Below are 8,156 nucleotides of genomic sequence, written 5' to 3' on the forward strand. Positions count from 1 at the left end.
TGTTAAAAATAAAAAGGGCAAAATGTTTTAAATCAACCCAGGAATAGTGCATCTAAAACCCGCAAAAGATTTGTAAAACGTGGGTAAACTTGTTAAAAATAAAAAGGGCAAAATGTTTTAAATCAACCCAGGAATAGTGCATCTAAAACCCGCAAAAGATTTGTAAAACGTGGGTAAACTTGTTAAAAATAAAAAGGGCAAAATGTTTTAAATCAACCCAGGAATAGTGCATCTAAAACCCGCAAAAGATTTGTAAAACGTGGGTAAACTTGTTAAAAATAAAAAGGGCAAAATGTTTTAAATCAACCCAGGAATAGTGCATCCAAAGCCCGCAGAAGATTTGTAAAACGTGGGTAAACTTGTTAAAAATAAACAGGGCAACATGTTTAAAATCAACCCAGGAATAGTGCATCTAAAGCCCGCAGAAGATTTGTAAAACGTGGGTAAACTTGTTAAAAATAATAAGGGCAATTTTTTTTTTAAATCAACCCAGGAATAGTGCATCTAAAGCCCGCAGAAGATTTGTAAAACGTGGGTAAACTTGTTAAAAATAAACAGGGCAAAATGTTTTAAATCAACCCAGGCAAAGTGCTTGAAAAGCCGGCAAGAAATGTCGACCGCACCTGACCCGAATGCAGTACTGAAGTTTGTCCGCCAGACGGCGAAAAGGAGCAAGGTCCATCAACCAGGTCGGGTAAACGGCGGGAGTAACTATGACTCTCTTAAGGTACCGGGAAATGGTTAAAATGTGCAGAAAAGTGTTTCCAAAAGCGTAGTGATGGTTTTTAAACCATGAAATACAAATACTGGAGCTTTTCCACATATTAATATCGGGCACTGAGGGTGATTTTCCCAGGGGGGGAGACAGCTATAAAGGTCGGCGCGACGACGACGACCATTCGCAAAAGTCCCAAATATGCACTAAAATGGGGTATAATCAGCATTTATTGATGAAATACAAATACTGGAGCTTACTGGAGCTTATCAGACATGACTACCGGGCACTGGGAGTTATTTTCCTGGGTAAAAGACAGCCATAAACGTCGGCGCGACCAAATACGACGACATACGACCATTCTCAAAAGTGCCAAAAATGCATTAAATTTGGTTTTAAATCAGCACTCATCGATCAAATACAAATATTATATCTTTAATACAAATACTGGACCTTTTTAAACATTAAAACCGGGCCCAGGAGGGTGATTTACCCGAAGAAATGACACTTTTGACCCGGCAATTTGACCCTAATTGCAGTAAAAAAAATTGTCCACAATGTGGCAGAGTTCTGCGGGTTCCATAGCGGCGGCCCAGTGCGTCAAATTCTGTATAAAAAGCAGGATATTTCGGTTCTGGGGGGTTATTTTACCCTGAAAAAGTGCATAAATTCTGGGTGCATGTATTATACACCATTTGGTGTCAAAATAAACGCTCCAGTTTACCCAGGAAGAGTGTCCCAAATGCGGGTTGACTGTAATAGACCAACGTGCATGTATAAAAAGCATGTCGACTTCGTTCTGGGGGCTTATTTTCACTCAGGAATAGTTTATAAAATAAGGGGAACTTTATTAGAGTAGAGTGGGTGTGTAAAAAGCGTTTCTTTTCAGCCCAAAAGGTGTTTTTAACCGGGAAAAGTGCATAAGCTTACGGGATTTTGAACGGTCGCAGTAATAAAGTTTGTCCACAGTGTGGCAGAGTTTTTCGGGTTACATACAGGCCCAGTGCGTCAAAGTCTGTATAAAAAAGGAGGATATTTCGGTTCTGGTGGGTTATTTTCCCCGGAAAAAGTGCATAAATTCTGGGTGCATGTATTATTGACGATTTGGTATCAAAATAAATGCTCTAGGGAGGTTCTGGTGCAAAAGTTTACCCAGGAAGAGTGTCCCAAATGCTGGTTGACTGTAATAGACCAACGTGCATGTATAAAAAGCATGTCGACTTATTTCTGGGGGCTTATTTTCACTCGGGAATAGTTTCTAAAATAAGGGGACCTTTATTAGAGTAGAGTGGGTGTGTAAAAAGCTTTTCTTTTCAGCCAGAAAGGTAATTTTAAACGCTAAAAGTGCATAGGCTTACGGGAGCTTGAACGGTCGCAGTACCACAGTTTGTCCACAGTGTGGCAGAGTTCTGCGGATTCCATAGCGTCCCAGTGCGTACTGGTTTGTATAAAAAGTAGCCCAGTTCGGTTCTGGGGGGGTATTTTCCCCGGAAAAAGTGCCTAAAATGTGGGTGCATGTATAATTGACAATTTTTTATAAAATTAGTCTTCCAGGGATGTTCTGGGGGGATGTTAGGCAAGAAATAGTGTCCAAATTGGGGTAATTTTCGTTAAGAATAGTGGTTGCATTGGAACTGGTCTTGGGTGGTTCTGGTTGGTCCATTTAACCTGAATTTTTGTCTCATATGAGGGTAGATGTATATTGACCATTCTGTATAAAATAATCTTCCAGGGTAGTTGTGAAGTAAAGTTATGCCTTAAACAGTGTGCCTAATTTGGGCACTTTTATGACAACGAGTGCTTGTGTTGGAACTGGTCCTGAGTGGTTCTGGTTGGTCCATTTAGCCTGAAATTGTGTCTCATATGAGGGGAGATGTTTATTGACCATTTTCTATAAAATAATCTTCCAGGGAGGTTCTGGGTGGATGTTAGGCAAGAATAAGTGCCCAAATTGGGGTAAATTGCGTTAAAAATAGTGGTTGTCTTGGAACTGGTCTTGGGTGGTTCTGGTTGGTCCATTTTCCCTGAATTTTTGTCTCATATGAGGGGAGATGTAGATTGACCATTCTGTATAAAATAATCTCCCAGGGTAGTTGTGAAGTAAAGTTATGCCACAAACAGTGTGCCTTATATGGGCACTTTTATGACAACGGGTGCTTGTATTGGAACTGGTCCTGGGTGGTTCTGGTTTGTCCATTTACCCTGAATTTTTGTCTCATATGAGGGGAGATGTATATTGACCATTTTCTATAAAATAATCTTCCAGGGATGTTCTGGGTGGATGTTAGGCAAGAATAAGTGCCCAAATTGGGGTAAATTGCGTTAAAAATAGTGGTTGCATTGGAACTGGTCTTGGGTGGTTCTGGTTGGTCCATTTAACCTGAATTTTTGTCTCATATGAGGGTAGATGTATATTGACCATTCTGTATAAAATAATCTTCCAGGGTAATTGTGAAGTAAAGTTATGCCACAATCAATGTACCTAATATGGGCACTTTTATGACAACGAGTGCTTGTATTGGAACTGGTCCTGAGTGGTTCTGGCTGGTCTATTTACCCAGGAATGGTGTCTTATTTGTGGGTAGATGTATAATTCACCATTTTGTGTAAAATTAGTCTTCCAGGGATGTTCTGGGGGGATGTTAAGCCATAAATAGTGTCCAAATTGGGGTAAATTGCGTTAAAAATAGTGGTTGCATTGGAACTGGTCTTGGGTGGTTCTGGTTGGTCCATTTTCCCTGAATTTTTGTCTCATATGAGGGGAGATGTATATTGACAATTCTGTATAAAATAATCTTCCAGGGTAGTTGTGAAGTAAAGTTATGCCACAAACAGTGTGCCTAATTTGGGCACTTTTATGACAACGAGTGCTTGTGTTGGAACTGGTCCTGAGCGGTTCTGGTTGGTCCATTTACCCTGAAATTGTGTCTCATATGAGGGGAGATATATATTGACCATTTTCTATAAAATAATCTTCCAGGGAGGTTCTGGGGGGATGTTAAGCCATAAATAGTGTCCAAATTGGGGTAAATTGCGTTAAAAATAGTGGTTGCATTGGAACTGGTCTTGGGTGGTTCTGGTTGGTCCATTTAACCTGAATTTTTGTCTCATATGAGGGTAGATGTATATTGACCATTCTGTATAAAATAATCTTCCAGGGTAATTGTGAAGTAAAGTTATGCCACAATCAATGTACCTAATATGGGCACTTTTATGACAACGAGTGCTTGTATTGGAACTGGTCCTGAGTGGTTCTGGCTGGTCTATTTACCCAGGAATGGTGTCTTATTTGTGGGTAGATGTATAATTCACCATTTTGTGTAAAATTAGTCTTCCAGGGATGTTCTGGGGGGATGTTAAGCCATAAATAGTGTCCAAATTGGGGTAAATTGCGTTAAAAATAGTGGTTGCATTGGAACTGGTCTTGGGTGGTTCTGGTTGGTCCATTTTCCCTGAATTTTTGTCTCATATGAGGGGAGATGTATATTGACAATTCTGTATAAAATAATCTTCCAGGGTAGTTGTGAAGTAAAGTTATGCCACAAACAGTGTGCCTAATTTGGGCACTTTTATGACAACGAGTGCTTGTGTTGGAACTGGTCCTGAGCGGTTCTGGTTGGTCCATTTACCCTGAAATTGTGTCTCATATGAGGGGAGATATATATTGACCATTTTCTATAAAATAATCTTCCAGGGAGGTTCTGGGGGGATGTTAAGCCATAAATAGTGTCCAAATTGGGGTAAATTGCGTTAAAAATAGTGGTTGCATTGGAACTGGTCTTGGGTGGTTCTGGTTGGTCCATTTTCCCTGAATTTTTGTCTCATATGAGGGTAGATGTATATTGACCATTCTGTATAAAATAATCTTCCAGGGTAATTGTGAAGTAAAGTTATGCCACAATCAATGTGCCTAATATGGGCACTTTTATGACAACGAGTGCTTGTGTTGGAACTGGTCCTGAGTGGTTCTGGTTGGTCCATTTAACCTGAATTTTTGTCTCATATGAGGGGAGACGTATATTGACCATTTTCTATAAAATAATCTTCCAGGGAGGTTCTGGGTGGATGTTAGGCAAGAATAAGTGCCCAAATTGGGGTAAATTGCGTTAAAAATAGTGGTTGCATTGGAACTGGTCTTGGGTGGTTCAGGTAGGTCCATTTAACCTGAATTTTTGTCTCATATGAGGGTAGATGTATATTGACCATTCTGTATAAAATAATCTTCCAGGGTAGTTGTGAAGTAAAGTTATGCCACAAACAGTGTGCCTAATTTGGGCACTTTTATGACAACGAGTGCTTGTGTTGGAACTGGTCCTGAGCGGTTCTGGTTGGTCCATTTAGCCTGAATTTTTGTCTCATATGAGGGTAGTTGTATATTGACCATTCTGTATAAATTAATCTTCCAGGGAGGTTCTGGGGGGATGTTAAGCCATAAATAGTGTCCAAATTGGGGTAAATTGCGTTAAAAATAGTGGTTGCATTGGAACTGGTCTTGGGTGGTTCTGGTTTTTCCATTTTCCCTGAATTTTTGTCTCATATGAGGGTAGATGTATATTGACCATTCTGTATAAAATAATCTTCCAGGGTGGTTGTGAAGTAAAGTTATGCCACAAACAATGTGCCTAATTTGGGCACTTTTATGACAACGAGTGCTTGTGTTGGAACTGGTCCTGAGCGGTTCTGGTTGGTCCATTTACCCTGAATTTTTGTCTCATATGAGGGGAGATGTATATTGACCATTTTCTATAAAATAATCTTCCAGGGATGTTCTGGGTGGATGTTAGGCAAGAATAAGTGCCCAAATTGGGGTAAATTTCGTTAAAAATAGTGGTTGCATTGGAACTGGTCTTGGGTGGTTCTGGTTGGTCCATTTAACCTGAATTTTTGTCTCATATGAGGGGAGATGTATATTGACCATTCTGTATAAAATAATCTTCCAGGGTGGTTGTGAAGTAAAGTTATGCCACAATCAATGTGCCTATAATGGGCACTTTTATGACAACGAGTGCTTGTATTGGAACTGGTCCTGAGTGGTTCTGGTTGGTCTATTTACCCAGGAATTGTGTCTCATTTGTGGGTAGATGTATAATTGACAATTTGGTATAAAATTAGTCTTCCAGGGATGTTCTGGGGGGATGTTAAGCCATAAATAGTGTCCAAATTGGGGTAAATTGCGTTAAAAATAGTGGTTGCATTGGAACTGGTCTTGGGTGGTTCTGGTTGGTCCATTTAACCTGAATTTTTGTCTCATATGAGGGTAGATGTATATTGACCATTCTGTATAAAATAATCTTCCAGGGTGGTTGTGAAGTAAAGTTATGCCACAATCAATGTGCCTATAATGGGCACTTTTATGACAACGAGTGCTTGTATTGGAACTGGTCCTGAGTGGTTCTGGTTGGTCTATTTACCCAGGAATTGTGTCTCATTTGTGGGTAGATGTATAATTCACAATTTTGTGTAAAATTAGTCTTTCCAGGGCCGTCCTGGGGTGATGTTTAGCCAGAAATAGTGTCCCAATTACGGGCACTTGTATTAGAGCAGTGCAGGTCGGTTCGGGGGTCAATTTCACCCCGGAAAAGCTTCCCAAAAAACGGTCACTTGTATAACAAACGAGGATATAACTGATAAGTTACACTTTACCCTTTAATTTGAGCTCAACTACCCGTGAAATGACTCTCTTGTGCTGGAACGGTATTTTGACGTAAGACCTCCGTTTGTCCGCGAGACGGCAGAAATGAGTCCGGCCAACCGGGACTATTGTTTCAAAGTAATCAAGCGGGTACTAGGAGTTTCCCTCTCCGAGAAAAGCCACTCTCCATCGGGCAAGTTTCTAGTCGTAATACCAAAGTTTTACAAAAGTGTGTAAAAACTGTCACAATGCCCAGATAAGTGTTCCAAAAGCCGGGGAAAGATATTTAGAGTCATCGGGGGGTACAGTTGGGAAAAAAGTTGAACGTGGCTAAAAACGGTCTTCGTGCCCAGAATGGTGTTCCAAATGCTGGGTAATTGCATGGGGTGTCATCTGTGAAAAAGTTGGAAAAATGTTAAAAATGGTCGAAAATGGTTAAAATGTGCACAAAACTGTTCAAAATGATGTTTAAATTTACCAGGAGTCATTTGTTAAAAAGTTGAAAAAATGTCAAAAATGGTCGAAAATGCTTAAAATGTGCACAAAACGGTTCAAAATGATTTTTAAAACTACCAGGAGTCATTTGATAAAAAGTTGGAAAAATGTCAAAAATGGTCGAAAATGGTTAAATTGTGCATAAAAGTGTTAGAAATGAAGTTTAAAACTACCAGGAGTCATTTTTTAAAAAGTTGGAAAAATGTCAAAAATGGTCGAAAATTGTTAAAATGTGCATAAAACTGTTAGAAATGAAGTTTAAAAGTACCACGAGTCATTTTTTAAAAAGTTGGAAAAATGTCAAAAATGGTCGAAAATGTTTAAAATGCCCCCAAAACAGGTCCAAATCATGGGGGAAATTTCCAGGAATCATCGGTGGAAAAACCTGGAAGTCTGTCCAAAGGGGTTGAAAATGGTTAAAATGCCCAGAGAAAGTGTCCAAATCTCGGATAAAAATTCCAGCAATCATCGGTGGAAAAACCTGGAAGTCTGTCCAAAGGGGTTGAAAATGGTTAAAATGCCCAGAGAAAGTGTCCAAATCTCGGATAAAAATTCCAGCAATCATCGGTGGAAAAACCTGGAAGTCTGTCCAAAGGGGTTGAAAATGGTTAAAATGCCCAGAGAAAGTGTCCAAATCTCGGATAAAAATTCCAGCAATCATCGGTGGAAAAACCTGGAAGTCTGTCCAAAGGGGTTGAAAATGGTTAAAATGCCCAGAGAAAGTGTCCAAATCTCGGATAAAAATTCCAGCAATCATCGGTAGAAAAACCTGGAAGTCTGTCCAAAGGGGTTGAAAATGGTTAAAATGCCCAGAGAAAGTGTCCAAATCTCGGATAAAAATTCCAGCAATCATCGGTGGAAAAACCTGGAAGTCTGTCCAAAGGGGTTGAAAATGGTTAAAATGCCCAGAGAAAGTGTCCAAATCTCGGATAAAAATTCCAGCAATCATCGGTGGAAAAACCTGGAAGTCTGTCCAAAGGGGTTGAAAATGGTTAAAATGCCCAGAGAAAGTGTCCAAATCTCGGATAAAAATTCCAGCAATCATCGGTGGAAAAACCTGGAAGTCTGTCCAAAGGGGTTGAAAATGGTTAAAATGCCCAGAGAAAGTGTCCAAATCTCGGATAAAAATTCCAGCAATCATCGGTAGAAAAACCTGGAAGTCTGTCCAAAGGGGTTGAAAATGGTTAAAATGCCCAGAGAAAGTGTCCAAATCTCGGATAAAAATTCCAGCAATCATCGGTGGAAAAACCTGGAAGTCTGTCCAAAGGGGTTGAAAATGGTTAAAATGCCCAGAGAAAGTGTCCAAATCTCGGA

The sequence above is a fragment of the Stigmatopora argus genome, unplaced genomic scaffold (assembly GCF_051989625.1).
Source record: "Stigmatopora argus isolate UIUO_Sarg unplaced genomic scaffold, RoL_Sarg_1.0 HiC_scaffold_174, whole genome shotgun sequence".
Lineage (NCBI taxonomy): Eukaryota > Metazoa > Chordata > Actinopteri > Syngnathiformes > Syngnathidae > Stigmatopora > Stigmatopora argus.